This window comes from Meriones unguiculatus, chromosome 5 (assembly GCF_030254825.1).
Source record: "Meriones unguiculatus strain TT.TT164.6M chromosome 5, Bangor_MerUng_6.1, whole genome shotgun sequence".
Lineage (NCBI taxonomy): Eukaryota > Metazoa > Chordata > Mammalia > Rodentia > Muridae > Meriones > Meriones unguiculatus.
The window spans coordinates 29,394,566-29,421,578 of record NC_083353.1 but is presented as its reverse complement, the minus strand read 5'-3'; the positions used below and the strand labels follow the sequence as shown (position 1 = coordinate 29,421,578).

Here is a 27,013-nt window from a genome sequence, read left to right as displayed (position 1 = left end):
CTACAGCTGAAACACCAACATTCACTCTCAAATCAGTGGACCTCTCTCATTTTCCTGAATACTCCACACACCAGAGAAAGACAAACCCAGTCTGAAGTACAGACTCCAGGAACAAAAAGCGAAGGTTACAGATAAGCAGATGGCTAGAGGTCAGCATAAGAACTCATCCAACAAAAATCAGGACATCAGGGCTTCACCAGCAATATATCCTCCAAATATATGGATATTTTAATTGAAGGGAAACACAGGAAAGTGATTTTTAAGCTATATTTATGCAGTTATTAGAGGCACATGAAGAAGAACTGAACAAAGCTCTCAAAGAAATACAGGAAAATAGTGTCAAACAAATATAGGCACATGTAGAAACACAAGAAGTAGCAAACAGAGAGGAAATGAACAACAACAACAAAAATAGAGGCCATCATGGAAAGATAGGAATCCACATTCAAACATGAAAAGACATGAAAAGAGAATTAGAATCAATAAAGAAAATGCAAACAGAGAAAACTCTAGAGCTGGAGAACTTAGAGAAAAGAACAGGAAAGACAAAGGTAAGAATCACCAACAGAATACAAGAGGCGAAAGATATAACTACAGAAATTGATACATCTCTCAAAGAAAAATTAAAATTGTAAAAGTTCCAAACACAAAATAGCCAGGAAATCAAGGACACCATGAAAAGACAAAATAAAAGAATAATAGGACTAGATGAAAATGATTCCAATCTCCAAGGTCCAGAAAATATTTTAAAGAAAATCATAGAAGAAAATTTTTCCAACTTAAAGAGATGTGCATGACCATACGAGAGGCATACAGAACACCAAACAGACTAGACTAGAAAAGAAACTCCTCACGTCACATAACAGTCAAAACACTAAACCTACAGAACAAAGAAAAAATATTAAAGCAGCAAGGGAAAAAGGCCAAGTAAAATACAAAGGTAGACCTATCAGAATCACACCAGACTTCTCAACAGAAACTATGAAAGCCAGAAGGGCCTGGGCAGATGTCATGTAGACTTTAAGAGACCACAGATGCCAACCCAGACTACTATACCCAGCAAAACTTTCAATCAACATACATGGAGAAAACAAAATATTCTATGACAAAACTAAACTTAAACAAAATCTACACAGCATCCCAGCCCTACAGAAGATAATAGAAGGAAAACTCCAATTCAACGAAATCAACTACATGCAAGAAAACAGAGAATATAGGTAACTTCACACCAAAGAATTTAAAGAAAACAAGCATTGAAACACTGTAACCACCAACTCCACAATAAAAGGAACTAATATCCATTGGTCACTATTATCTATCAACATCAATGGACTCAACTCTCCAATAAAAAGACACAGACTAACAGAATGGGTGCGGAAACAGGATCCAACATTCTGCTGCATCCAAGAAACACACCTCTACAACAAAGATAAACACTCCTCAGAGTAAAGAGCTGGAAAAAGGTTTTTTAGGCAAACGGACCCAGAAAAAGAGCTGGGGTAGCTATCCTAATAACTAATAAAATAGACTTTCAACCAAAACTAATTAAAAAAGATGAGGAGACTCATTTCATTCTCATTAATGGAAAAATCCACAAGGAGAACATCACAATTCTGAACATCTATGCCCCAAATGCAAGAGCACGTGCATTTGTAAATGAAACATTATTAAAGCTTAAACCTCACATCGATCCCAACACCTTAATAATGGGAGACTTCAACACTTAACTCTCACCAAGGGACAGATCAACTACACAAAAGCTAAATAGGGAAATAATAACAATTACAGAGGTCCTAAACAAAATGTACCTAATAGATGTCTACAGAATTTTTCACCAAAACACCAAGAGAATAACTTCTTTTCAGCTCCTCATGGAACCTTCTCAAAAACTGACCATATAGATGGGCACAAAGCAAGCCTCAACAGATACCAGAAGATCAAAATAAGCCCTTGTAACCTATCAGACCACCATGGCCTAAAAATAGACCTCAAGAACAACAGAAATAAAAGCCTGCATACATACAGAAACTAAACAACTCAATGACAACTTGGTCAGGGAAGAAATTAGAGACTTCCTAAAATTCAATGAAAATGAAGACACAACCTACCCAAATTTATGGGACACAATGAAAGCAGTGCTAAGAGGAAAGTTCAAAGCACTAAGTGCATCCAGAAAGAAGTTGGAGACATCTCATATAAGCAACTTAATGGCATACCTAAAAGCCATAGAAAGAGAAGCAGACAAACCCAAGAGGAGATGGTTGGAAAGAATGAAACTCAGAGCTCAAATCAATGAATTAGAAACAAAGACAACAATTCAAAGAATCAATGAGACCAAGAGTTGATTCTTTGAGAAAATCAACAGGATAGATAAACCCTTAGCCAAACTAACTAAAAGGCAGAGGGAAACTATCCAAATAGGCAAAATCAAAAACAAAAAGCAAAATAAAAAAGAGTGAGGAAATCCAAACAATCATTAGGTAATACTACAAAAGCTGCCACAAAATTTGAAAATCTAAATTAAACGGACAATTGTCTTGATAGATTTCATTTGCCAAAATTAAATCAATATCAGGTAAATAGATTGAAGAGCCCTATATCCCCCAAGGAAATAGAAGCAGTCATCAAAAGTCTCCCTTCCATAAAAAGCTCAGGGCCAGATGGTTTCAGCTCAGAATTCTATCAGACCTTCAAAGAAGAGCTAACACCAATACTATTACACAAAATAGAACCAGAAGGAACATCACCAAACTCATTCTATGAAGCCACAGTCATGTTGATACCTAAACCACACAAAGACTCAACAACAACAAAAAAAAAACAACAACTTCGGACCTATCTCTCTTATGAACATTGATGCACAAATACTCAGTAAAATACTTGCAAACCGAATCCAACAACATATAAAAGATATCATCCACCATGACCAAGCAGGCTTCATACCTGGCATGCAGGAGTGGTTCAATATATGGAAATACATCAATGTAACCCACCATATAAACAAACTGAAGGAGAAAAACCCCATGATCATCTCCTTAGATGACGAAAAAGCATTTGACAAAATCCAACACCCATTCATGTTAAAGTTTTGGAGAGATCAGGACTACAAAGCACATACCTAAACATAGTAAAGGCAATATACAGCAAGTCTATAGCCAACATATCAAACTCAATGGAGAGAAACTTAAATCAATCCCACTGAATTCAGAGATAAGGCAAGGCTGCCCACTCTCTTCATATTCCTTCAACATAGTACTTCAAGTCCTAGCTACAGCTATAAGACAACTAAAGAAGATCAAGGGGATATAAATCGGAAAGGAAGAAATCAAAGTGTCACTATTTGCAGATGATATAGTATACATGAGTTACCCCAAAATTCTAGCAGAGAACTCCTTCAGCTGATTAACACCTTCAGCAAAGTGGCTGGATACAAAATTAGCTCAAAAAAAAAAAAATCAGAAGCCTTCCTGTATACCAAAGACAATAGGGCTGAGAGAAATTAGGGAAGAAGAAGAAAGAAGAAAGAAGAAGAAAGAAGAAGAAAGAAGAAGAAAGAAGAAGGAGAAGAAAGAAGAAGAGAAGCGATTGTGCCTAGAAATCAGGAAAGTGCAAATCAAAACAACTTTGAGATTTCATCTCACCCTAGTCAGAATAGCAAAAATCCACATATGAACTGAGAATAAATACTGGAGGAGATGCGGTGCAGGACCCACAGACACATGCACACACCAAATCAAGATGACTATCATTCACTCATTGTTGGTGGGACTGCAAACTGGTACAGTCACTATGGAAATCAGTGTAGAGAGAAGAGAATTTTCAAAAAGCTAAACATAAATCTGCCATATGACTCAGCTACACAACTCCTAGGCATTATGCTCAAAGGACTCAACATCCTACACTACAAATACATATAGCAATGTTCATTGCTGCTCTATTCACAATAGCTGGTATATATGGAAACAACCTAAATGTCCTACAACAGACAAGTAGATAATGAAAATATGGTACATGCACACTGTGGAATATTATTCAGCTGTAAAGAAAAATGAAACTATGAACTTGGTAGGCAAATGAATGGAACAAGAAAAGACAATAATGAACAAGGTAACCCAGACCCAGAAGGACAAACTTCACATGTATTCTCTCATTGGAGGCTCCTAGCTCCAATTCTTCAGATTTGAATACACAGTATGAATTAACTACAGAAACTAGGAAGATGACTTCACTCCTTGGCTTGTGGTCTACTTCCTCCATTTTCCTCTTAGCCATACTGTTCACTAAGAATTCTCCTCCTCGCACTTGTTCACTTCTGAAAATCTTTACCACTGCATTGAGCACATGTACACAGCACAGAAAAAAATCCACTATGTAAGGGAAATTGATGGACAACTTTAATTCCACTTGAACTTTAATTCTTCTTTGCCATGTAACATAAAATAGTCCCAGGTTCCAGGAAGAACCATATCCTGCCTTCCAGGGTATTCATTACATTTGTTTCTTCAGCATCACATTTGGAATAAATGTTAACAAGTTTGCTTAATAAAGTCCTTGACGTAGCAATAAGAATTACTAATTTTATTAACTAAACCTTTATATCTTATACGCAGTTTCCCAAAATTAACCAGACTGGGCTATCAATCTGTTAATTATGTTTCAAGAAAAACAACAGGCGATATTTCTTGTCAAAAAATAAAAATTTGAACTTATAAGCAAAAAGTTAGATTTCAAGATAACATGTATTTTGAAAGATGGTCTGTATTTCAAGATGTTCCTGATAAAATTCCTCATGAAATGTATTAAGATTTGGAGACCAGTATACCTCAGCAAATAACATTATTTTTCAAAGAAAGCAACTTTGTTGTGGATCTGAATCATAGCTCTGTAAGAGAGTCAGGCAAAGCATAATGCACAGCAAGGAGTTTACCATAACAGTAGGAAGCAGTGAACTGGTGTGTTTCCATATGCTACACTAGGAAGCCACCACTGTTGGCTAAGTTTTGGTGTAGGGTCAATGCGTAATAATCACAATTGGCTGAGCAGACTCATAATACTTCACCTGAAAGGGTTAGACTAACTTTGTAACCTGTATGTCTTCTAAAGCCTATAGTTTTGAGTTTTGGGTCCAGGTTAAGCTAAAGGCTCTTAGTACCTTTCCAGAGAACGGAGAAATGTGACCCTATCTGTGAGGACAGATATAAAAAAAGCGAGCAAGCAATGACCTTCACTCAGCAAAAAGAAGGACCAGACCCTTGTCTTCGAGATAGTGTTAATTAGCAACCAACCCAGACGGCCTCAATCCTTCTTCTGAGTAGCTCCTGACCTCCAGCCAAAAGTCCGCAGTCCCAATCTTCAAGGATGTGCTAACCACCCCCACCTTCAATTGCAGCTGCATCCACACTTGGCAGGACTGGCCAAGCTTGAGCACCTAAGACTAACCAATTATCTTACTTTATAGCTTCCTCATCCAATCCTAAATTGCCAAAACTGCAACTTCAAATTTTCCTCAATTTTTCTTTTAAAAACCTAAAGGCCTTTGTCTCCCGGTGCCACTCTTTGCTGACCGGCAGGGGTGACCCCATTGCGCAATGGTTAATAAGCCTCTTGCTTTTGCATCGAATCATGGTCTGGGAGTTTCTGGGAAGGGCGCGATCTTGAACTCCTGAGCTGTGAGACCCCAGGTCTTACACACCAACTACCTGTCATTATAAGGCTGCGTTTTGTTTACTTACTTCAGCCAAAGCAACATATGAAAGCATACTGAAAGTAGGAGCAGACCTGAAATTTAACTCCTTTCTATTAGGACAGACATTGAACATATTTATAATACAAAACCAATGCAGCTATTTCATTCATTTTGTTTGTTTGTTTGTTTGATTGATTGTTATTTTTGGAAAATACAGGTTTTCCTTTAAGAGTATAGTATTAATGGTATGTTACTGCAAATGTTTTTTAAATATTTAATTTTAATTTATATTACAATAAATATGTAGATAAAGTTTAGTAAAAAATTAATTCGAAAGAGTCAGGCTCTGAAAAACAAGGCCAGAGTATCACAAAAGCTTGTCTTAAAACAAAACAGAGCTGGGGAAACAGCTCAGAAGGGTCTGCCACAAAAGTTTGAGGAGCTGAGTTTTGATCCATGATGAATAGGGTGGCAAGAGCACAGTGCTGGGGATGCAGCGACATGCAGGTGCTTGGAGTTAGCTGCCCAGCCAGGTTAGCTACATCCCTGAGTGCCAACTCAGGCAGAGAGCCTAGCTGAGGGCAAAAGGCCAGAGGAAAACTGAGAAAGACACTTAACATTGACTTCTGGCCTAGATATGCGTAGCTATACCCATATTCACAGGTCCACTATGCACACTATACCCTTACACACACCTTTACAGACATATCTAACACACACACACACACACACACACAAAACACTAACAACAAAAAAAGAAACATCAAATACCACTCTGAAGGCTTTCAGTAGTTCTTAAGAGTATAAGTGACCCACACCACCAACATATGAGTACTGCTAGGTTAAACAAATGATAATGTCCCAGAAAGACAGGATCAAGTAATACTAATCAGAAGCACAAATACCAACACCCACAAGGAGACCAGGGCACAAAAGGCTTTGCAGGATCAGAGCCTCACAGTACCCTTCCACAGTCAGCCCACTTCTGAACTCTTTCTCCAAGAGCAGAAGACAAATTCATTCATTTGTAAGAAACAAGTTCATCCATCATGGCCATGTCTGAAGGAAAATGTGAATGAATACACTAGAGAAAGAAAGAAACATATTTGCAAATTTTAAGCGAATGTATTAGTATGCAAACCTGGCATTCTAAAAGAGAAAATATATGATGAGCTGTCCCAGGATATTCGATCCCATTATGAATCCCAAAATTGTTATCTGTAAATCTCTAGTTTCTTGTTTGGTATGGTTGAGCCCTATCACACACCTTTAATCCAAGAACTTTTTATTGTAAACAGGTGATTATGGTGTGGTTCACCCAGCCCTAGTATACACCTTTAATCTAGGAGCCTTCTGTGCACAGGATTTAGTAAAGATAACCCTAGGTCAAGAGGCAAAGCAAGAAACCAGCTGACAGGCATTAAAGAGAAGAGGGATTTGAGCTGAGTGGTATTTAAGACAATGTGGAGAAGAAGAAAGAACTTTCTGCTTAAGCTCTGGCTTTAGGTTGGGTTTCAGCTCCTCAGCTACCTGGCTCTTTAGGATTTGAGTAAGCAACCCTTTGGCCTTGGGTTTTTTTGGCCTTTTCCTCCTGGGCTGTTGGTTGAGTTAGTGAGCCTTTTGGGTATTTACTATCCAGACCTGAGCTGAGAAGGAAGGTCAGCTGGGTACTTTTTCTGCCCCTCTGAGCTAGCTGGTTTTCACCCCAGCATCTGGCTCCTGAGTCTTTACTGGTAAAATAGAATGGTTGCGATTTTCATTTTAAAAAACAACAACATTGAGCTAAGGTTAAAAATAAAGGAAGACAAATAGGTACTGAAATGTCATTACATGATAGAATAATCACAAAATAAACACCATAACATATGATGCCATACCGTACCAAAGACCCATGTTATTGAAAATTTAGACCTCAGCATAATAAGGCTAAAAATCTTCCTAAAGTTCAATATTTGGAATTAGGTGAACTCCAAACATACACTGTTAGATTAGCTGTGCCTCAAGAGAAAAACAGGGAGACTCAGATGAGAGCTACTGAGTGTTGAAAACAACCACACCTACACAAGCTCTTAACACCCAATGGCCACTGTTAGGGAAGAACTCTTCAGTAAATCTTAGCAAATAATGAAAGCCCCCCAGAAGAGAACTTGTCACATCCACACACTTGTGTGTGATAGGGAGAAATGAAACAAGAAGCCTTTTCTGGAAAGCACACTGGAAACCAAAAGAGTTCTATATTTTAATTTTTAGGAGTTAGCACTGAATTCCAGTTACAGGTCCAGAGAAACTGGACCAGCTCAATCTCTTTAGCCTTCATTTCCTCCTGAAGATAAAAAGGTTCATCTAAATTCCTTGCTTTCAAATACAGCTGTGATTCACAGTAACACATTTTAAGTTCAGAGAACACATTCAACTGAAACAAAAGGCTCCTATTCACTGAAGCGATACTTACAAATTACTATTTAAAAAGTACTGCTGGATCTCCACAACTGCTTTAAAAACAAAGATAGGAGCTTGAAAACTATAATAATTTTTTATATTTTTAGCAAACATTACTCTGGGTACAGGAGCAAATGGGTAATATTTAAACTGTGCATATTAATCTTATTCAGATGATAGAAATTCATTATTTTTCTAATAAAATCTTTGACTACTTGAATGCAGAAATTTAGGTGGCAGATTGGTTAACCACTGAATTTCAAAGGCAGTTGCTGACCAAACATTCACATTTTTAAATGGCTCTTTGGAACATGTCTTTTGATTCTTCAACTGTTCTTTACAGCTAACAAAACTGTATTGTAAATATAAGAGTTAGTACAAGAAGAGAAGCCTCAAGTGTAACCATCAGTGTCTGGCAATCAGGGTTGTACTTTTTGTGAGGGAATATGGAATGGCAATAAAAGTCAAGAGCTGACAAAGAATTTTAAATTATAGCATATCTCCAAAGTTGATAAGTTAGTAGGTAACAGCTGGCTGAGTCCTGTGGTGACAACGCAAAATTCCTTTAATAGGTAAATTTGGTGTGGGGACTCACCATCCAATCAAAGACCTTCTAAAAATGTGAATTTGCATTATTTAAGACAGGGTAGTCAAGGATAACCTTGAATTTCTGATCCTTTTGTTTCTCTTTTGCTAGCAAATGCTAGGAAGTATGTATGCACTAGCACAACTGCTTTATGTGGTTTTGGAATCAAACCAAAAGCTTCATGCAAGCTTGCTGGCTGCAGGACCCCTGCTGAAAATTTCTTAGAACCATGGTAACAGTTTGATACTATTGCTGTTACTCCCCTCTTTTCTTTTTTTAATGTTATGAAGCTTTCACTGAAGCCTCGTGTTTCAGACCTTCACCTCTCATGTCCTATTCCTACTCCCTTTTTTTCTTGGTGTTCTTAAAAGCCTGTTGTAAATATAATCCCTCTTGACATCTGCTTCCAGGTAAATCTGAATACTGTGCCTGCAGTACCAGCCACCACATTAAATTCTGCATTGTACTGAAGTTTCATTTAATCTCCACAAAGATATTAAGAAAACATCCTTGCTATCCCTATTTTATGAATAAGGATCCAGGCAAAAAGAAACTAAGAGTTAGGATTTAAATCTGAATCCATGACTTCAATTATTTGTCTCACTTTAAAACAATAACTTTTTTTTTTAAAGTAGAACTATACAGATCCCAAATAAAACATTTTAGGGTTACTGGTATATTTTCTACATTATCACATTTAACTTGGTAAATCCATAAAAGGTGCCACTTTATTGCCATTTGGTACATGGAGAAAGTATACCTCAGAAAATTAAGTAATGCTTCAGATAATAATTTAATAAGCTTAATACATTATTATTCAGGTTCTCTCCGAAGTTGACTATATCATATTGTGTTGCCTAATGAAAGGGACAAATGCCATTATTACATCTTTTCAGGTGAGATGTATTCATAGGAATGTACTAAGGTCTGCCCTTGGTCTCTGTATTTCACTTTAGTGTTAGCCACTGTGAACCAAATAGTAAAACAGCTACTTGAACTCATGGATGTTAGGTGTGTGAGCAGCGAGTATGCTGCTCTGTGTAAGTAGGACATTTCGTGTAAGCAGTGAGGGTGTTAAGTTCAGAATGCCCATATGAGCTACAAGCAAGCTATCTAGCACTCATTAGGGCCGTTCCACTTCACTGCCAAGTACGATGTATATATTGGCTGCTCTCTGTCAGTCCATGGGACTGCTTTTAAGAGATTAAAAGACTCTAGGATGAGACAGGAAGATGGCGGAGCTGGGAGGACTCTGTGTCTGAGGAGCAGGACAGCAGTGTTGGCACAGTGACCAGCAGACTGAACCCAGGGACCGAAAACACCAGCGTTCGTGATTGCCAGGTGAGAGGAAAGCCTACAGTGTGGAAATTAATTGGGACCGACCTCAGGTCACCCAGGCAATACCTGGTAAAGGTCCTGTGGACCGGCGGGCGCACCTGCCGCCCGAGATCGGCACACAGCCTCCTGGCCCAGAGTGAGGAGCCAAGCCTCCGACCCAGAGCAGAGCCCTTAGTTGCCAGCCCAGAGAGGCATGCACAGCCTCTGGCTCAGAAGGGGACACACATTGCCAGCCCAGACCAGAGCATAAAACCTCTGGGCCAAAGCAGCACCCGCAGCGGCCATTCTAGACAGGGACACACAGCTTCCGGCCCAGAGTGAGGCGCCCAGCCTCCAGACCAGAGTGGAGCCCTCAGTTGCCAGCCTAGAGAAAAGTGCACAGCTCCTGATCCAAAGCTGCGCCTCTAGGCGCCAACTCAACCTAGGTGCACATTCTCCAGGCCCAGAGCAGAACACTCAGCCTCTGGCCCAGAGACTTGCTGGGCGCTCCTCTCACTTTCCAGGACAGAACTGTGTGCCCCAGGATACCAGACTGAGTTTCCCTGTTGGGAGAAAACCCCACAGCTAGGGAAATCAGCAGGTTCTTCAAGAGGGCTGTACCTGGAAAACTTTAACAACAGCAGCAGCTCACTAAATAGAGAATGAGAAACCCAGCAGCAGGGCAGCTGTCTTGAGAACTTCTGTGGGTGAGAGGAGAGCCCCCCTGCCTAACAAAGACCACAGCTACTACTCAGGTCTATACACCTGAGGTGAGCAGTGGCAATTCCTGAGAAACACTGGCCATACAGTGACCAAACCCAAAAAGCAGAGGAGGCCTCCTTCAGGAAAAATCATTTTCCGGCCAAGGGGATTCTCCCTACCTCAGGACTCCAGGAAGCACAGAAACTAACAGCCAACACCTAAAACAGCCCAATGGGTAGAGGTCAGCGTAAAAGTTCAACCAACAAAACACAGAGCAATATGGCATCTCCAGAACCCAGCTATCCAGGGGTGAGCAGCCCTGGACAACCCAGCATAATAGAAAAACAAGAAGATGACCTTACATCTATGCTGATGAAGAGGATAATAGAGGAAACAAATAAAATACATAAAGAATTAGAGGAAGATAAAACCAAACAGATCATGGCTATCCATAAAGAAATGGAAGAAGTTAAAGACAAGCAGATTATGGCCATCAGTGAAGAAATACGGGAGGATGCAGCCAAACAGTTTTCGGCCTTCAGAGAAGAAATAATTATATCACTGAAAGAAATAAAAGAAAGAGAGTTGAAGGAACTAAAAGAAAAACAAGAAAATATAATCAGACAGGTGAAGGAAGTAAACAAAACAACTCAAGACCTGAAGATAGAACTAGAAAAATTAAAAACACAAATGGAGGAAATAATGGAGAGGAAGAATTTAGGGAAGAAAACAGGAACTATGGAGGTAAGCATAACCAACAGACTACAGGAGAAGGAAGAAAGAATCTCAAGTGTAGAAGAAACAATGGAAGAAATTGATGTATCTGTCAAAGAAAATGTTAAATCCAAAAAATTCCTGACACAGACTGTCGAAGAAATCCAAGACAATATGAAAAGACAAAACCTAAGAATAATAGGAATAGAGGAAAAAGAAGATTCTCTTCTCCAAGGCCCAGAAAATATTTTCAACAAAATCATTGAAGAAAATTTCCCCAAGTTAAAGGAGAGACCAATAAGAATACATGAGGCCTACAGAACACCCAACAAATTTGACCAGAAAAGAAAATCCTCCAGCCATATAATGATCAAAACAGTAAGTATAGAGAACAAAGAAAAAATACTAAAAGCTACAAGGGAAAAAAGCCAAGTAACATATAATGGTAAACCCATTAGAATCACACCTGACTTTTCAACAGAGACTATGAAAGCCAAAAGGGCCTGGACAGATATCATGCAGACCCTAAGAGAACACAGATGTCAGCCTAGGCTACTATACCCCACAAAACTCTCAGTCCTCATAGACGGAGAAAACAAGATATTCAATGACAAAAACAAATTTCAACAATACCTACCCACAAATCCAGCAATACAGAAGACACTGTATTGGGAAAATACAACCCAAGAAAATTAGGAACTTTCAAGAAAACACACCCACATTTGTAAAAGAAACTTTAATAAAATTTAAACCACACATAGACCCCCACACATTAATAGTGAAAGACTTCAACACCCCACTCTCAACAAAGGACAGGTCAACAAAACAGAAATTAAACAAAGAAACAATGTCTTTAACAGAGGTCCCGAATCAAATGGACCTAACAGACATTCACAGAACGTTACACCCAAACAGAAAAGAATTTACCTTCTTCTCAGCACCTCATGGAACCTTCTCCAAAATAGACCATATAGTTGGTCACAAAGCAAGCCTCAACAGACACAAGAAGACTGAAATAATCCCTTGTATCTTGTCTGATCACCATGGAATAAAGCTGGACCTCAACAACAACAGAAATAGCAAAAAGCCTACACACACATGGAAACTGAACAACTTGTTACTAAATGACATCTAGGTCAGGGAAGAAATAAAGAAAGAAATTAAAGTCTTCCTAGAACTCAATGAAAATGAAGACACAACATACCCAAACTTGTGGGACACAATGAAAGCAGTGCTAAGAGGAAAGTTCATAGCACTAAGTGCCTTCAAGAAGAAAATTCGAGACAGCTCATTCAAGCAACTTAATGGCTCACTTAAAAACCCTAGAAAAAGAAGAAGCAGACACACCAAAAAGGAGTAGACAGCTGGAAATAATCAAACTCAGGGCTGAAATCAATTAAAAACAAATAAAACAATTCAAAAAAAATCAATGACACCAAGAGCTGGTTCTTTGAGAAAATCAACAAGATAGACAAACCCTTAGCCAAGCTAACTAAAAGGCAGAGAGACACCATCCAAATAAACAAAATCAGAAATGAAAAGGGGGACATAACTACAAACACTGAGGAAATCCAAACAATCATTAGGACTTACTTCAAAAGTCTATATGCCACAAGATTTGAAAATCTAAATGAAATGGACAATTTTCTTGATTGATTTGACTTACCAAAGCTGAATCAGGACCAGGTAAATCAACTAAATAGTCCTATATCCTCCAAAAAAATAGAAGAGGTTGTCAAAAGTCTTCCATCCAAAAAAAGCCCAGGACCAGATGGCTTCAGCGCAGAATTCTACCAGACCTTCAAAAAAGAGCTAACTCCAATTCTCATCAAACTATTCCACAAAATAGAAACAGAAGGAACATTACCAACCTCATTCTATGAAGCCACAGTCACCTTGGTACATAAACCTCACAAAGACTCAACAAAGTAAGAGAATTTCAGGCCAATCTCCCTTATGAACATTGATGAAAAAATACTGAACAAAATACTCGCAAACCGAATACAAGAACACATCAAAGATATTATCCACTATGACCAAGTAGGCTTCATCCCAGGTATGCAGGGGTGGTTCAATATACAGAAATCCATCAATGTGATCCACCATATTACCAAACTGAAAGAAAAAAACCACATGATACTCTCCCTAGATTCTGAAAAAGCATTTGACAAAATCCAACATCCATTCATGTTTAAAGTCTTGGAGAGATCAGGGATACAAGGTACATATCTAAACATAGTGAAGGCGATATACAGCAAGCCTATAGCCAACATCAAACTGAACGGAGAGAAACTTAAAGCAATCCCACTAAAATCAAGGACAAGACAAGGCTGCCCACTCTCTCCATATCTCTTCAACATAATACTTGAAGTCCTTGCTAGAGCAATAAGACAGTTGAAGGAGATCAAGGGGATACAGATTGGAAAGGAAGAAGTCAAATTATCACTATTTGCAAATGATATGATAGTATACGTGAGTGACCCCAAAAACTCTACCAGGGAACTCCTACAGCTGATAAACACCTTCAGCAAAGTGGCCAGATACAAAATTAACTAAAAAAAAAAAAATCAGTAGCCCTCCTGTATACAAAAGACAAAAGGGCTGAGAAAGAAATTAGGAAAACAACACCCTTCACAATAGCCACAAATGACATAAACTACCTTGGTGTAACCCTAATCAAAGACTTGTATGTAAAAATTTCAAGTCTCTGAAGAAAGAATTAGAAGAATATATGAGAAGATGGAAAGATCTCCCATGCTCATGGATTGGCAGGATTAACATATTAAAAATGGCCATCTTACCAAAAGCAATCTACAGATTTAATGCAATCCCCATCAAATTGCCAACACAATTCTTTACAGAACCGGAAAGAAAAATTCTCAAATTCGTATGGATTAACAAGAAACCTAGAATTGCTAAAACAACCCTCTACAATAAAAGCTTTTTCTGGAGGTATCTCCATCCCTGATCTTAAGCTGTACAATAGAGCAACAGTTATAAAAACTGCATGGTACTGGCATAGAAACAGAATGGTGGATCAATGGAACCAAACAGGAGACCCAGAAATAAACCCACACACTTATGGACACCTGATCTTTGACAAAGACGCCAAAACCATACAATGGAAAAAAGATAGCATCTTCAACAAATGGTGCTGGTCTAACTGGATGTCCACATGTAGAAAAATGAAAATAGATCCATACTTATCACCCTGCACAAAACTGAAGTCCAAGTGGATCAAAGACTTCAACATAAAACCAGACACATTAAATCGGCTAGAAAAAAAAGTGGGGAATACCCTAGAACTCATTGGTACAGAAGACAACTTCCTGAACAGAACACCAACAGCACAGGCTCTAAGATCAACAATCAATAAATGGGACCTCATGAAACTGAAAAGCTTCTGTAAAGCAAAGGACACCGTCATCAAAACAAAACAACTGCCTTCAGATTGGGAAATAATCTTCACTATCTGACAGAGGGCTAATATCCAGTATATATAAAGAACTAAAAAAGCTGAAAAGCAGCAAACCAAGTAATCCACTTAAAAAATGGGGAACAGAGCTAAACAGAGAATTCTCTGTAGAGGAATACCAAATGGCAGAGAAGCACTTAAAGAAATGCTCAACCTCACTACCCCATAGGGAAATGCAAATCAAAACAACCCTGAGATTTCACCTTACACCCATCAGAATGGCTAAGATTAAGAACTCAAGTGACAACACATGCTGGAGAGGATGTGGAGAAAGGGGAAGCCTCCTCCACTGCTGGTGGGAATGTAAACTTGTACAACCACTCTGGAAATCAATTTGGCGCTTCCTTAGACAAATAGGAATAGTGCTTCCTCAAGACCCAGCCATACCACTCCTAGGCATATATCCAAAAGAGGCTCAAGTACACAATAAGGACATTTGCTCAACCATGTTTGTAGCAGCCTTATTTGTAATAGCCAGAAGCTGGAAACAACCCAGATGCCCCTCAACTGAAGAATGGATGCAGAAATTGTGGTACATCTACACAATGGAGTATTACTCTGCAATGAAAAATAAGGAAATCATGAAATTTGCAGGTACATGGTGGGACCTGGAAAGGATTATCCTGAGTGAGCTGTCCCAGAAGCAGAAAGACACACACGGTATATATTCACTCATATAGACTTATAGGATAAACCCACTAAAATCTGTACATCTAAAGAAACTAATCAAGTGAGAGGACCCTGACTAAAATGCTAAATCCCCATCCCAAAAGGCAAAGAGGATGGACATCAGTAGAAGGAGAAAGCAGGAAACAACCTAGGAACCTGCCACAGAGGGCCTCTCAAAGACTGCCCTGCAGACTATCAAAGCAGATGCTGAGACTTTAAGGCCAACTGTTGGGCAGAGTGCATGGAATCTTATGTAAGAAGTGGGAAATAGTAGGTTATGGAGAGGACAGGAACCCCACAAGGAGAGCAACAGAACCAGAAAATTTGAACACAGGGGTCTTCCCAGAGACCCATACTGCAACCAAGTACCAGGCATGGAGATAACCTAGAACCCCTGTGCAGATGTAATCCATGGCAGTTTAGTGTCTAAGTGGATTACATAGTAATGGGAAGAAGGACGGTCTCCGACACAATCTGATTGGCCTTCTCTTTGATCACCTCCCCCTGACAGGGGAGCAGCCTTACCAGGCCACAGAAGATGACAATGCAGCCACTCCTGATGAGATCTGATAGACTAAGATCAGAAGGAAGGAGAGGAGGACCTCCCCTACCAGTGGACTTGGGCAGGGGCATGCGTGAAGAAGGGGGAGGGAGGATGGGAATGGGAGGGGAGGGAGGAGGGGCTTATGGGGGTACAATGTGAATAAAGTGTAAAAAAATAAAAAATTAAAAAAAAAGACTCTAGGAAGCCAATATGGCTGTTCCACATGTATGTATGGAGGAAAGCTTTCCACATGCTCCAGTCTTGCTTAACTTCACCCTTTTTCTTTTTAGATACATATTCTTTAAAAGAGCAGAAAGGTTATCAATAACTCAAGATCTTATAAATCTACACAAACGTGCAAGTATACACACACACATAACAAATACATTATAAAAGATGCTTAGCTGACGTCATAGATCTGACAAAAACCTACTTCATGTCTCTGCATGATTGAAAAGAAATTAGCTATACTGAGTATCCATGGAAAAGGAAACGAGGCTGCTTCATGAGGTATGCCAAAGTGCCTATACAGACATTGGTCAAATAGGGTGAAAGAAGTGGCTGAATGCAAGCTCACAGTGTTGTTCAACCATGCACCCTCTACCACATAGCACCGTCGAAGAAAGGCTTTTTCCCATTGCTTACAAAAATGTGATCCATTTAGAAAATAGTGCATCTAACGGTTAAAATTGTATTTTCTGTATGATGTGCTTTTCCATTCATACCAGGTACTACTGGGCTGAATTTCAGGATGACAAGACAAGTATATGGAGACTACTATTATATTCCCCTTTACATCTTCTGATTTTTAAGTTTAAATATAGTCAAATCTAATTATACACAAATTATATACAATTAAGCAAGTATGAGGAAAGTAGAGAGAGTAACATATCCCTTTAAATTTCCGAATTTAAAAATTTAAATATAATTAGTAATAATTTGATGCTTTTTTTTTTTCAATGCAGTTTATTCAGGAACCTTGAACAATCATCTGACCCTGGGGAAAGTCAGCCTACAGCTTAAATAGCCTCTGGGTAGCCAACCCCAGCATGCCACGTGGGCAATGCAGATAGGTCCACATACATGGAAGCAAGCCAGATCCTCAGCCTTAGCCAAATGTGGAGTTGTTCGTGACAGAGAGCACTCATCATCGGGAAGGTGGAAGGCGCAAACCAGCTCCATCTTTAAGGCGTGGCATTCCACAGCTCTCTACAGTTCCCCCTTTTTGTTTTAGATGCATCAGGCAAGAGTAGAGGTCTGATCTCTGGTATTAGAAATAAATTGGGACTTTGTACTGGTGTTCATTTAGGTGTCATCCACCCAAAGAGCATCAGACCTGACCGATACCTTTTTCTCAGAGGCGGGACCTGGGGCATCAACCCGCATGCAATCAGACATGCTCTTCTCTGGGTCCAAAGCGGCTGACCCTGAGTGCAGTGCTTAGCCTCGCATCCTGAGCGTAACATTTTAGCTTTTTATGGTAGCCAACCATGCTTGGGGAGACTTAGCAGGCCTTCTGGTGTTGATCTCCATGGTTTGCCTGTGGTATATATGCAAGATTAGAGTCTCACAACAGCGTAATGCAGCCATGACCATTCAGGCCTTTACAGCCATTGAAGCAGGACAGTCTCCCCAAGCATGGTTGGCTACCATAATTTGATGCTATTTATCATATGAGATGTACATCATTTCTCTTTATGTAATCTGTTACAGTAAGTAGATATAAAAGACAAAATGTTTTATTATAAAACATTTTCTTATACTTCAAAACATTTATTGTACTATCATTTAGCAATAGGATGTTCTCTATAAAAGTGGTAACACATTCCTGAAACTAAATAGTATGGAGGCCCTAAAATTCAGCTTATAGTAATAAATTTATTAACATATAAAGATTCATAGAATAAGGAAAAAAGTAGGTCACAAGATAAATTGTAGAACATTAAAACATTTTTATTTTTAAAGCACACACACATAAATCTGAAATATGTGGAAAGACATGATAAGTAGGAACCTCTGAGTGAGATTAAGGAGCAGGTTCTCATTTCCTTCTTTTTGGCTTATTTATAAATGCAAATATTTCTGTAAGAAATTAACCTTCAAAGAGAGATGGAAAAAGACCAAAAGAAAGTAAGTGCCAATTTAACCCTCACAGATTCTGGTCACACACACACAACTGAATGCACACTGTGGAAAGCCTAGCACCTTTAAACATACATCCAGGGTGTTGACAGCCTACCCTAAACTCCAGCTTTACCTTGTTAGCGACACTACCCTATGCATCCAAACGACTTAGCGACTGCCTTTTTTTCTCCACTCTTTCCTTGCAAAATCTTCACTAGGCCACATTTCCCTTTATCTTTCTTCAGCAAAATTTTTTTCATCTGTGCTCCTGGAAGCAACATTTCTTACTCTGCATGCTATCGTCATGCTTCTCAGTCAGCAATGTTTGGAAATGGCATCTATAATAACTATTTGTATATAAAACTTTGTTTCGTAGTATACTTTAAAAAGGTTCTTCATCCTTGTCTAATTTATAATCTCCATCAATATTCTTTTAAATATTTTAAACATTTTAAAATGTTATATGTTTGAGGTGCTTTGCCTGCAAGTATGTGCATTACATGTGTGGCTGGTACCTGCAGAGCTCAGAAGAAGATATGGAATCCTCCTGAAAGTGTTATAGATGGCCATGAGCCACAATGTGGGTGTTGGAAACCAAGCCCAGGTTCTCTGCAAGAGCTATCTTTTCAGTACCTCAGTCAATCTTAAATCCATACAAAATTGAGGGAGAATAAAATTCTGTATTTATTTAATGTCAACTGTGAGTCAGGCTGAGTGTGTGAGCCTTTACATATACCAACTCATGATTTTTGCAGCAGTTCTGTGGATCCCTTTTATAAGATTACCTGACTACTTGTGTAGAAGCTGATTTAAGCGGGGGAGCTGGTAATTAAAATACAAACACTCGAATCTTACTTCTCCTTACAAAAGCATAACTCCATGTTGCTCCATGGGGATAACACAGCATATGCCAAAGCCCCCTGACCAAGATTTTCTAGTACACTAAAACTGCTATCAAGTAATACTGAGGAGTCAACAGGTCAGAGTATTCTACAGGTAGAAGGAAACAAAATTATCTAATCCAATGTTTCTCATAATGAGAAATATTGTCCCCAGAGGAATAAAAATTTTTCACTTATACACTACAATGTATATAAACTTACATTTGAGCTCAAAGAAAAGTGGGGTTACCTACATTCCCCCATGCATAGAAACACTGTGCCTTTAAAAAACAGCTAGAAGGCAAATTATTTCAAAAATATGTTACTGTTGTTTCTTTCATGATATAAAGGAGTGGAAAGTGGAAAAAAGAAGCCAAAAGGTCAGCCCTAGAAAGCTCATCCTTGGAAAGAAGCTTTCCAAGAAACTCTAGCCTTGACTTCTTCAGTTGGTTTCCACTGGACGCTATGAGCACCCACTTTGCTAATGTTATCTCTTCCTGTTGCTATGTGTTGTTTTACTTAGATACCTTATTCAAGGACTGGGGGCCAGGAACTCCAGCTGATTGCTTTAAAGGGACTTCCACAGTCACTTTTGCCCAAATGTTTTGAGCACTTGGTTAATAATATAGTTATTACACATCGATCATTCACTGTAGCTAACAAACATATACACCACCAGGAGTAAAACCTAACTGGAGACAGTCTGGTAATTTTGTTAAGAGTACAGCCTTTGGAGATATATTGGTTCAAATCATAGGTCTGGTAAGTAATACTGTATGTGAACCAGGACAATTTACAAGTCTAATCTTGTCTCAGCTTTTCATCCGTAAAAGAAGCATAATACCCCTCATACTGTGAGGATTGAAGATTACATTGCATAGGAGATTGCAACCAACCACAAATAGTTGGCAGTTATGTGGAAATATATCCAAATGTGTTTTACTAACTACCTTTAGAGTTAGCTAGAAGAGTCATTCAATTGCTACTGAGCTCTATAATGCACTGGAAGGCAAGCACATACTTTTGTTGAATTATTATACTTACATAAAATACAGATATTTATTCACCTTTGGGTTAAAATAATAAAATTGGCCAACAATCAGAATTTATACTATTTATAATTTTTCATATATTATTCATTATCTATGACAATGAGTTTAGCCTTTAAATCTTATCTTCAAAGTCTGCTTTGTATACATTGATTAACATACTTCTTTTAATGTACCTAAGACAGAAATGATTTATGATCTGTGTTCTTTTTGAAACATTTATTTTTATGTGTGTGTGTATGTGTGTGAGAGAGAGAAAGAGAGAGTGTGTGGGTGTGGGTGTGTGCCATATGTGCAGATACCAGAAAAAGCCAAAGATATTGGATCACTCGGAGTTGGAGTTATAGAGCCATTGTGAGCCATCACATGTAGGTGCTAAGAAGCAAACACCAGAGTTCTAAAGGAACAGGAACTCTTATAGGTAGTGAGAATTTTGGTGTCTTTAAAAACCCAGTTATGTTATGTAAACATGTTTTTTATTTAATCCCAGGTGTGGGATATGGGGTTGCTTCAAACTGTCCACAGCAGCAGACTCTTTGCTTCATGAGTGTTTAGAATTTTAGATTGCTGGAAAGTCTGAGGACTCTGAAAAGGGAATAAATGCCATAGCCCCCAGAGGGCCCGGGGACACTCCAAAGAAGATGGCAGCCTTGTTTCTGCCTTCGATACTGCTGGTTCATCCTGCTCCATTTGCTATTGCTAGATTGCTGGATTGCTGGTTTGCTGGAAATTCTGACAAGCAAGCTTGACTTGCCTCAAGGAACTCTACCCTAATCAGCAGGAAATAGCCTACAGAGGTCTATACTTCTTTTCAGCTCTAACCTTCTTCCTCTCCTACCTAGTGTTGGGGGAAAGGAAGGCATTAGGGTGGAATAAAGGTTGGAAGGGAGGCAGAGGTTTAAGAACCCAAATAAAGCAGTGTAAACAAATACGCCAACATGTGGCACACAACGTGGGACTTGGAATAACAGAGCAAAAACAGCACCCACAAGCAGCACCCAGACTTAGGGCTTGGAGTAATGGAAAAATCTGTTTTCTAGTGCCATAGAGGTGGTAAGCTATGAAGAAATGGATATTCTGTTTCAGGATGTCAACAAAAAGTTTACTGTAGTTGCTGCCACTGTGTCTCTCCCACTTTGTTCCCAGAAAGGATTTTCTATATTTTCTTTTTCCTCCTTTTACATTCTGGCTAAACAAGAGTTGGCACAAATGGTAAGACAATTGAAAAAGTTGTGAATGGAAATGGAAGGATCTAAGATGCAGCTAGAAAGGTTACAGGTAAGAAGATGAAGTACAGGAGGCACTCCAAAGAAGGTGGCTGCTGCTCCCCCTGTTGCTGTCTTTGCTGCTGCTAGTTCTTCCTGCTGCTGCTTTTGCTATTGCTGGATTGCTGGAAATTCTTACAACCTGGATTGGACTTGCCTCAAGGAATTCTTAAGTCCTTACTCAGCAGGAAGTATCCTATAGAGATTTGCACTCCCTTTCCCCTCTAATTTCTTTCTCTCCGACATAGTATTGGGGGTTAGAAGGGATTGGTGTAGAATAAGGATTGGAATGGAGGTAGAGGTATAAGAACACAAATAAAGTTGTATAAACCAGCCAACACGCTCATCTATCTCTCCAGCCTGTTTTGTGGTTGTTTTGTTTTGATTTATTTTTGAGACAGAGTCAGACTGGTGTTTAGGATCTAAGATTTAACCTAGTGACCTTGAACTCCTAATCCTCCTACTTTCACTCTCCAAATACTGAAATTACAGGCACATGCCACTATGCCAGGTAAACAGAGGAAAAGAGCCAAATTTCAGAGTCAGGTAGGCTGGAATCTCAGTCTTGACAATTTTATGTAAGTTACATCCTCTATGACACAATATAAAATGTATGCAAAAAGACAGGATTTTTCTTTTATAAGCATTAAATCGTGAATATAAACTGCTAGGCAGAAGGTAGATACTTGTGAGCATCCATCAATGCTATATGAATATGAGTCGCAAACAATGAATCACTGTGTGATTTTTTTAAAAGTTGGTTGCTATATGGAAATCACATAAAATCTTCCTGAAAGAACTTATAACTGTTTAAAATATAAGTAATCAAAAATTGACAATATTTTTTAAAGTTCAGTGAATAAGCCAAGTTAGAAAGATCAACATCAGCATGCTTTCTGAAATATGGTAGCTTTGCTCTCAAAAGCAAAAGGTCACTTGCATGCTGCTTTAAAGTCCTTTAATGTATGGCATTTTTCTTTTTAAATGATTTGTTTATGTAAGTATTTTATGTATAAAAACATGCTCTTAATCACTCTGCCATCTCTCTAACTCCAAAATTGCATTTTTCTTTATGGTAATCTCTAGACCTCTTTGGGATGGAGGGAAAATGAGGGAAAGGTGGTCAATGAATCACAAACAAATGTGATCAGTGAATTCACCTGGAAAAACTGTATTAGTCAAGAAAGAGTAACACTCTAAGATTCATTTATGGCACCCTTTGGGTCTTTGAATAAATGAGCATCTTTCCTCACACGAGACATTTGTTACAATCAATTTCTCTTTATAACTCCTCTGGGTGATTCAGACCTCCATCCAAAATTCTCCCGAACTATTCACAGCTGGAGACTTTGAAGATATAGCCAAAACATTCCTTTTCGAAAGTACAGCTGGTTTCTGGATCAATGTTTTTCAAAACGTGTCTCTAAAGCTGCTGCACAGAATTATAAGTCGGACACCATCTCACTAATGCATAGCAATAACAAAAACCGAGGCCGTTCTTAAATAAAACTGAAGAAGAAAAGTTCAACTAATTATCAGTCAGGAACGCGCCATTCTGAATAGATGTAGATTTCCTCTTTAGCTGCCTGCATGCCCTTCCAGTAAACCGCCGAACTGTTCTAACGGTATAAGTAGAAGGAACATAATGCAACTTTTAGGAAACCAGGGTGACCAAACCCTGCACAAACACAGTAGAAACATTGCCGGATCACTGGCACAGCGACCAGGTGTCTTCCGCCTCGCCTAAACCACTTGGGGTCCCAAGATCACTTCCACGTTGGAAACAGGAAAAGCAAGTGGAGACTGTACGCCGGGTCCCAGGGCCTTCTCCAGCCGAGGGCTGGGAGCCACGGGACAGGACTGGGGACTTAGGGGTTCAGTCCTTGCCTGCTCACTTCTCGGTCCAACAAACACGCGGCGGTAGCTGGCTGGGCGGAAACAACAGCCGAGGAGACTAGATGGAAAAGTCACTTACCGGTCTCCATCGGCGGCGCGGACCCCGCCAAGGCCGGACGCGCTGGTCAGAACCGAGCGGCCCCAGCTCAGACGGCCCTGGCGACCGCTCGAGAGCGTCACTAACAACCACCCGGAAGTAGTAAACCGCTTCCGCGGACGCCGAGCGCGCGGCGGGAAATTATTTCCTAGAACCCAGCCTAGTGGAGTCCTGAGTGCTGCCGCAGTGGTCGTCACCTCTGCCGCCGCCCCCGGCGCCGCCGCCCGAAGAAAACAGCCCAGACGCTCGGTCGGCCGGGAAGGTAAAGCGCCTCAGCTCGGAAGACGCCATTTTCCGCGGCCCAGGCCGCGCCTGGGACATCCCGGCCCTCGTCGCCGGGCCGCGGAGGCGCCTGGCGCTCGCGCCGTCCGCGGCCTTGGTTCCTTCATGGTGAACTCGGGTCGGGCGCCCGCGCCGGTGGCCGGGGCCTCGGACGTCGGCCCGCTCGGCCCCGCCAGGCGGAGCGGCCGGGCGCCGCCCGCACCGTGCTCTCGGCCGCTGCCTGCTCCCGGCCCGGGCGCTAGGCCGCCCGCGTCTCTCGTTTCCATAGAACCGGCTAGGATGCCTCACCCCCTCCCAGCTCTTGGCTGCTTCCAAGCCTTAGCTTCCGCGGAGGTGGCAGGGATTCCTAGGGCCTGCCTTCCATTAGGAGGAGAATCGAGACGTTCTTTCTCTTTTAGAATTGGTTTCACGCCGAGAGGAAAATGAGCTTTTACCTCAGCGGCCACTGTAGGCTTTGAAGAGCAACGCGCCAACACCTTTCCTAAAGGAAGGGTCTGGGTCCCCGGGGGTTCTGCCGCCCAACCACCGGGACAACACTAAGTGATTATGCAGAAATGTATTCCACTTCCAGGGTCTGGCTAAATCGACAAACACTGATTTACCTTAATACTCCAGATCAGGATCTGGGACCTGTAGTAGATGGAACTTGATTTTAAAGTCCCCAACCTCTTTTGTGACAACTGACTTCCCTCTACAGAGGAAAAACGGGGTGGGGGGTTCTGTTGAGGTATTGAAAATGAACTGGATTCACAGTATACGCACGTAACAGATACACCTTATGCACTTTATTGTCTGTTACTCTGTCATAACCCAGCTCTTACGTTTTCAAGTTGTGCCTGTGAATTGAATGTTTATTCTAGGCGGCCAGAACATAGCTGATCGTTAGAGTTGTGTCAGAGGAAATTTGACTATTTGTAAGTTAATTTCTTTTCACGAGCTAGGATAATGATGTTGGAATACTCATATGTTTGGATATATCTTATTATGAGATCATCTTTAGTGAGCAACTAAACTTGGTTTTTCGAGACAAGGTTTCTCTGTGTAGCCTTGGCTGCACTGGACTCACTTTTTAGACCAGGCTGGCCTCGAACTCACAAGCCTACCTTCTGAGCGCTGGGATTAAAGGCGTGTGACACCAAGCATGGCTAGCAACTAAACTTCTATTAGACCTGATTGCTAAATCCAGATTTTCTCATGCTTCATTTACTTAAGTGAAGGTCACTTGTATAATTTAGAATTTTTTTTATTTTTGTAAAGCAGAAAGCTTAGATGGTGTTAATGTGCGAAGTAGAGGTCTATTGTAATTCCTTTTTGTAATCAAAATTTAGAGCACTTAAAAATTCGATTCCATGCATTGACAATTTCCGTGGATGCCATTTGACTTTTAGGAAACCAATAGTATAGCCTTACTATTTAGATCTTGCCACTGTTTAAAAATCATGTTAAGAATAAAGGTAGTTCTCATTATTCTCCATAAGGTTGAAATAATAAAACCAAAAGAAACTGAAGAACCTTCCCAAAGAACAAAAAACTATAGTGGAACATCACTTGTCCTTTTAATTGATTCCAGCGAAGTTAAGAATATATTGTTATTTTTAATAATAAAATATGTATGAAAAATTACAATAATCGATTCCAAACCTGCTTTGAGAGGAAAATAATAGAATCTGTTCTACCAAAAAAAAAGTAATAGTATAGTACTCTTTAGAATATTCGTAGAAATGTGTGAATATTATAGATATTGGTTATTTTTGAAAATGCTTAATAATTCTTAAATCTTTGCATTTTGTTGCTTTAAATGTCTCCTTACCCATGTAGTAGATTCTTTTTCAGGCAGTGTTACCTTTCTATTACTGGTGGAAAAGAGATTGCTTTGTAAAATTGCCTTGTAAAATTGTTTAAGAGAAGTAGATTAAATCTGAAATTTAAGCCTGATTGGCATTGTAGAAAAGGCTGTCCCTTTTTACAGATGCAGGCTTATCTTTGAATCTTGGTTTTACTGTTTTTACAAAGATGTCAGTTCTTACGGTGGGTTTTTATTTCTCTGTGTCTTGGTACTAGGGATTGGCTCAGGGCTATCTCCTGCTAAGTATTTACTGTACTAGTAAGTTATACTCTTCCTTATCTAACTTAAATTGGGTGTCATTTCCAGTATTCTTATTATTATCTTGTTTTTTCATCTATATGTAGACCACACAAGATCCTTAATAAGAACTAAATCAATCATTTTAATTAATTATTCTTATACTTGTGATTTTATATACAACACTGTTTATAGTTTGGTTCCTAAGGACTCCTTTAATCCTAAATTCAAAGGTTTAGTCCATCCTGCACCATGAATAGTGTTGGATACATGGGAATATCTCTACATTGTTCTTCAGTTTCCTAGTTTTTCTCTTTCACCACAATCACTTTTTGTTAATTCTATGTTGCCAAATTCTCCATGAGGAATTAATACTGCTCCTTTTCCTAGAGATGAGAACATTTGTGGAACCTCATCACTAGAGATTTCAAGGGCTTTGTTTCAGTTTCTCTTCTTTTGTTGTGTGTTGCTTGTACATTGAACTTAATGGTCTTACACATGCTCGGTAGACACTGTAACATTGAGTGGCATCTCTTAATTCCTCCAGACCTCTGTTAAATAATTAGTGTCATATCATTGAAAGATACAGCAGGAAGTAATAGGACTTTTTTTCCCATTTATTTTGTGTGTTCATTTTTAAATGTGTTCTTCCATGTGGGTCTTGGAATCAAACTCTTGTCTTTAGGTTTGATGGTTAAGAGTCTTTACCTGCTGAGCCATCTTGTTGGCACTATTATAACATCTTTTAAATCAAATTCCAAAGGCCTGCTGAGTGATAGTAGAGCAAAGGTATGTTCTCTCCTAAGCCCTGAAGGGCCAGGATTACCTACACTCCACTTGCAATTCAGAACGAGCAGTGTATAAATAACTCCAGTAGTATGAGGACTAAGATATGAGTGTATGCTTTGCAGTGTTGTAAAGCAGAAATCCAGTGCTTTAGCCATATTCAATTTCATGTTTAAATTTAATTTTTCAGTTAAATCTTTCAAGTTTTGAATTCAAAGCAGTAAAGTTAGCTGCACTGGAGATGTCTTTATGCTTTGCCAAAATGTTGGTTGAAATTTAAAAAAACAAAAATTGGTAAAGATTATTTTGAAAGTAAAAATGTAGTTATATATACACGAATGTATGTATATTTGTATATGTGTGTATATACACACTTTTTTCCCCAAGGACTTTGTTAGACAACCTGGCTTCTCTTTTC

The 27,013-nt window shown here is 39.4% G+C and overlaps 2 protein-coding genes across 11 annotated transcripts in view; one reads left to right on the top strand and one right to left on the bottom strand.

The window, feature by feature from the left end:
* The window catches only part of Kiaa0825 (KIAA0825 ortholog), a 427,987-nt gene extending 404,456 nt beyond the window's left edge, over window positions 1-23,531 (bottom strand). For all 8 annotated transcript variants that reach the window (XM_060383593.1, XM_060383596.1, XM_060383594.1 and 5 more), the window contains exon 1: window positions 23,427-23,531. The gene's annotated coding sequence lies outside the window, so the exon portion shown is untranslated. The remainder of the gene's footprint in view (window positions 1-23,426) is intronic.
* A 36-nt stretch (window positions 23,532-23,567) lies between these two features.
* The window catches only part of Slf1 (SMC5-SMC6 complex localization factor 1), a 79,653-nt gene continuing 76,207 nt past the window's right edge, over window positions 23,568-27,013 (top strand). For 2 of the 3 annotated variants that reach the window (XM_060383603.1, XM_060383601.1), the window contains exon 1: window positions 23,568-23,706. The gene's annotated coding sequence lies outside the window, so the exon portion shown is untranslated. Of the gene's footprint in view, window positions 23,707-24,070; window positions 24,641-27,013 lie in introns of those variants that run through there. The other variant, XM_060383602.1, reaches the window with a different exon arrangement.